The sequence below is a fragment of the Somniosus microcephalus genome, unplaced genomic scaffold, assembly GCF_052327205.1.
Source record: "Somniosus microcephalus isolate GS21.2 unplaced genomic scaffold, FLI_Smic_1.0 unresolved_chr2, whole genome shotgun sequence".
NCBI classification, from domain to species: Eukaryota; Metazoa; Chordata; class Chondrichthyes; order Squaliformes; family Somniosidae; genus Somniosus; species Somniosus microcephalus.
Genome location: NW_028225180.1, coordinates 8,610,897 through 8,616,124, shown reverse-complemented (window position 1 = coordinate 8,616,124; position 5,228 = coordinate 8,610,897).

Genomic DNA, 5,228 nt, shown 5'->3' with positions numbered 1-5,228 from the left:
GACAGTGCAGTGCTCCCTCAGTACTGCCCCTCCGACAGTGCAGCGCTCCCTCAGTACTGCCCCTCCGACAGTGCAGCGCTCCCTCAGTACTGCCCCTCCGACAGTGCAGCGCTCCCTCAGTACTGTCCCTCCGTCAGTGCGGCGCTCCATCAGTACTGACCCTCCGACAGTGCGGCGCTCCCTCAGTACTGTCGCTCCGACAGTGCAGCACTCTCTCAGTACTGCCCCTCGGACAGTGTAGCGCTCCCTCAGTACTGCCCCTCTGACAGTGCAGCGCTCCCTCAGTACTGCCCCTCCGACAGTGCAGCGCTCCCTCAGTACTGCCCCTCCGACAGTGCAGCGCTCCCTCAGTACTGCCCCTCCGACAGTGCAGCGCTCCCTCAGTACTGCCCCTCCGACAGTGCAGCGCTCCCTCAGTACTGCCCCTCCGACAGTGCAGCGCTCCCTCAGTACTGCCCCTCCGACAGTGCAGCGCTCCCTCAGTACTGCCCCTCCGACAGTGCTGCACTCCCTCAGTACTGCCCCTCCGACAGTGCAGCACTCCCTCAGTACTGCCCCTCGACAGTGCGGCGCTCCCTCAGTACTGCCCCTCCGACAGTGCGGCGCTCCCTCGGTACTGACCCTCCGAAAGTGCGGCGCTCCCTCAGTACTGCCCCTCCGACAGTGCGGCACTCCCTCAGTACTGCCCCTCCGACAGTGCAGCGCTCCCTCAGTCCTGCCCCTCCAACAGTGCGGCGCTCCCTCAGTACTGCCCCTCCGACAGTGCGGCACTCCCTCAGTACTGCCCCTCCGACAGTGCAGCGCTCCCTCAGTACTGCCCCTCCGACAGTGCTGCTCTCCCTCAGCACTGCCCCCCGACAGTGCAGCGCTCCCTCAGTACTGCCCCTCCGACAGAGCAGCTCTCCCTCAGCACTGCCCCCCGACAGTGCGGCGCTCCCTCAGGACTGCCCCTCCGACAGTGCGGCGCGCCCTCAGTACTGCCCCTCCGACAGTGCGGCGCTCCCTCAGTACTGCCCCTCCGACAGTGCGGCGCTCCCTCAGTACTGCCCCTCCGACAGTGCGGCGCTCCCTCAGTACTGCCCCTCCGACAGTGCAGCGCTCCCTCAGTACTGCCCCCTCCGACAGTGCAGCGCTCCCTCAGTACTGCCCCTCCGACAGTGCAGCGCTCCCTCAGTACTGCCCCTCCGACAGTGCAGCGCTCCCTCAGTACTGCCCCCTCCGACAGTGCAGCGCTCCCTCAGTACTGCCCCTCCGACAGTGCAGCGCTCCCTCAGTACTGCCCCTCGGACAGTGCAGCGCTCCCTCAGTACTGCCCCTCCGACAGTGCAGCGCTCCCTCAGTACTGTCGCTCCGACAGTGCAGCGCTCCCTCAGTACTGCCCCTCCGACAGTGCAGCGCTCCCTCAGTACTGCCCCTCAGACAGTGTAGCGCTCCCTCAGTACTGCCCCTCTGACAGTGCAGCGCTCCCTCAGTACTGCCCCTCCGACAGTGCAGCGCTCCCTCAGTACTGCCCCTCCGACAGTGCAGCGCTCCCTCAGTACTGCCCCTCGGACAGTGTAGCGCTCCCTCAGGACTGCCCCTCTGACAGTGCAGCGCTCCCTCAGTACTGCCCCTCCGACAGTGCTGCGCTCCCTCAGTACTGTCGCTCCGACAGTGCAGCGCTCCCTCAGTACTGCCCCCTCCGACAGTGCGGCGCTCCCTCAGTACTGCCCCTCCGACAGTGCGGTGCTCCCTCAGTACTGCCCCTCCGACAGTGCGGCGCTCCCTCAGTACTGCCCCTCCGACAGTGCGGCGCTCCCTCAGTTCTGCCCCTCCGACAGTGCGGCGCTCCCTCAGTACTGCCCCTCCGACAGAGCGGCGCTCCCTCAGGACTGCCCCTCCGACAGTGCGGCGCTCCCTCAGTACTGCCCCTCCGACAGTGCGGCGCTCCCTCAGTACTGCCCCTCCGACAGTGCGGCGCTCCCTCAGTACTGCCCCTCCGACAGTGCGGCGCTCCCTCAGTACTGCCCCTCCGACAGTGCGGCGCTCCCTCAGTACTGCCCCTCCGACAGTGCGGCGCTCCCCTCAGTACTGCCCCTCCGACAGTGCAGCGCTCCCTCAGTACTGCCCCTCCGACAGTGCAGCTCTCCCTCAGTACTGCCCCTCCGACAGTGCAGCGCTCCCTCAGTACTGCCCCCTCCGACAGTGCAGCGCTTCCTCAGTACTGCCCCTCCGACAGTGCAGTGCTCCCTCAGTCCTGCCCCTCCGACAGTGCAGTGCTCCCTCAGTACTGCCCCTCCGACAGTGCAGCGCTCCCTCAGTACTGCCCCTCCGACAGTGCAGCGCTCCCTCAGTACTGCCCCTCCCGACAGTGCAGCGCTCCCTCAGTACTGCCCCTCCGACTGTGCAGCGCTCCCTCAGTACTGCCCCTCGGACAGTGCAGCTCTCCCTCAGAACTGAACCTCCGACAGTGCGGCGCTCCCTCAGTACTGAACCTCCGACAGTGCAGCACTCCCTCAGTACTACCCCCCCGACAGTGCAGCACTCCCTCAGTACTGCCCCCCCCGACAGTGCAGCGCTCCCCTCAGTACTGACCCTCCGACAGTGCAGCACTCCCTCAGTACTGCCCCTCCGACAGTGCAGCGCTCCCTCAGTACTGCCCCTCCGACAGTGCAGCGCTCCCTCAGTACTGGCCCTCCGACAGTGCGGCGCTCCCTCAGTACTGACCCTCCGACAGTGCAGCGCTCCCTCAGTACTGGCCCTCCGACAGTGCAGCACTCCCTCAGTACTGTCCCTGACAGCGCAGCGCTCCCTCAGTACTGCCCCTCCGACAGTGCAGCACTCCCTCAGTACTGCCCCTCCGACAGTGCGGCACTCCCTCAGTACTGACCCTCCGACAGTGCAGCGCTCCCTCAGTACTGCCCCTCCGACAGTGCACCGCTCCCTCAGTACTTGCCCCTCCGACAGTGCAGCGCTCCCTCAGTACTGCCCCCTCCGACAGTGCACCGCTCCCTCAGTACTGCCCCCCCGACAGTGCAGCGCTCCCTCAGTACTGCCGCTCCGACAGTGCAGCGCTCCCTCAGTACTGCCCCTCCGACAGTGCAGCGCTCCCTCAGTACCTGCCCCTCGGACAGTGCAGCGCTCCCTCAGTACTTGCCCCTCCGACAGTGCAGCACTCCCTCAGTATTGAACCTCCGACAGTGCGGCGCTCCCTCAGTACTGAACCTCCGACAGTGCGGCACTCCCTCAGTACTGCCCCTCCAACAGTGCAGCGCTCCCTCAGTACTGCCCCTCCGACAGTGCAGCGCTCCCTCAGTACTGAACCTCCGACAGTGCGGCGCTCCCTCAGTACTGTCCCTGACAGCGCAGCGCTCCCTCAGTACTGCCCCTCCGACAGTGCAGCACTCCCTCAGTACTGCCCCTCCGACAGTGCGGCACTCCCTCAGTTACTGACCCTCCGACAGTGCAGCGCTCCCTCAGTACTGCCCCCTCCGACAGTGCACCGCTCCCTCAGTGCTGCCCCTCCGACAGTGCAGCGCTCCCTCAGTACTGCCCCTCCGACAGTGCACCGCTCCCCTCAGTACTGCCCCCCGACAGTGCAGCGCTCCCTCAGTACTGCCGCTCCGACAGTGCAGCGCTCCCCTCAGTACTGCCCCCTCCGACAGTGCAGCGCTCCCTCAGTACTGCCCCTCGGACAGTGCAGCGATCCCTCAGTACTGCCCCTCCGACAGTGCAGCACGCCCTCAGTATTGAACCTCCGACAGTGCGGCGCTCCCTCAGTACTGAACCTCCGACAGTGCGGCACTCCCTCAGTACTGCCCCTCCTACAGTGCAGCGCTCCCTCAGTACTGCCCCTCCGACAGTGCAGCGCTCCCTCAGTACTGAACCTCCGACAGTGCGGCGCTCCCTCAGCACTGAACCTCCGACAGTGCAGCACTCCCTCAGTACTGCCCCCCCGACAGTGCAGCACTCCCTCAGTACTGCCCCCCGACAGTGCAGCACTCCCTCAGTACTGCCCCCCCCGACAGTGCAGCGCTCCTTCAGTACTGACCCTCCGACAGTGCAGCACTCCCTCAGTACTGCCCCTCCGACAGTGCAGCGCTCCCTCAGTACTGCCCCTCCGACAGTGCAGCGCTCCCTCAGTACTGGCCCTCCGACAGTGCGGCACTCCCTCAGTACTGACCCTCCGACAGTGCAGCACTCCCCTCAGTACTGCCCCTCCGACAGTGCAGCGCTCCCTCAGTACTGCCCCTCCGACAGTGCAGCGCTCCCTCAGTACTGCCCCTCCGACAGTGCAGCGCTCCCTCAGTACTGGCCCCTCCGACAGTGCAGCACTCCCTCAGTACTGTACCTGACAGTGCAGCGCTCCCTCAGTACTGCCCCTCCGACAGTGCAGCACTCCCTCAGTAATGCCCCTCCGACAGTGCTGCACTCCCTCAGTACTGCCCCTCCGACAGTGCAGCGCTCCCTCAGTACTGCCCCTCCGACAGTGCAGCGCTCCCTCAGTACTGCCCCTCCGACAGTGCAGCGCTCCCTCAGTACTGCCCCTCCGACAGTGCAGCGCTCCCTCAGTACTGCCCCTCCGACAGTGCAGCGCTCCCCTCAGTACTGCCCCTCCGACAGTGCAGCGCTCCCTCAGTACTGTCCCTGACAGCGCAGCGCTCCCTCAGTACTGCCCCTCCGACAGTGCAGCACTCCCTCAGTAATGCCCCTCCGACAGTGCCTGCACTCCCTCAGTACTGACCCTCCGACAGTACAGCGCTCCTCAGTACTGCCCCTCCGACAGTGCAGCGCTCCCTCAGTACTGCCCCTCCGACAGTGCGGCGCTCCCTCAGTACTGCCCCTCCGACAGTGCGGCACTCCCTCAGTACTGATCCTCCGACAGTGCAGCGCTCCCTCAGTACTGCCCCTCCGACAGTGCAGCGCTCCCTCAGTACTGCCCCTCTGACAGTGCAGCGCTCCCTCAGTACTGCCCCTCGGACAGTGCAGCGCTCCCTCAGTACTGCCCCTCCGACAGTGCAGCGCTTCCTCAGTACTGCCCCTCCGACAGTGCGGCGCTCCCTCAGTACTGCCCCCTCTGACAGTGCAGCACTCCCTCAGTACTGTCCCTCCGTCAGTGCGGCGCTCCCCTCAGTACTGACCCTCCGACAGTGCGGCGCTCCCCTCAGTACTGCCCCTCCGACAGTGCAGCGCTCCCTCAGTACTGCCCCTCCGACAGTGCAGCGCTCCCTCAGTACTGCCCCTCCGAC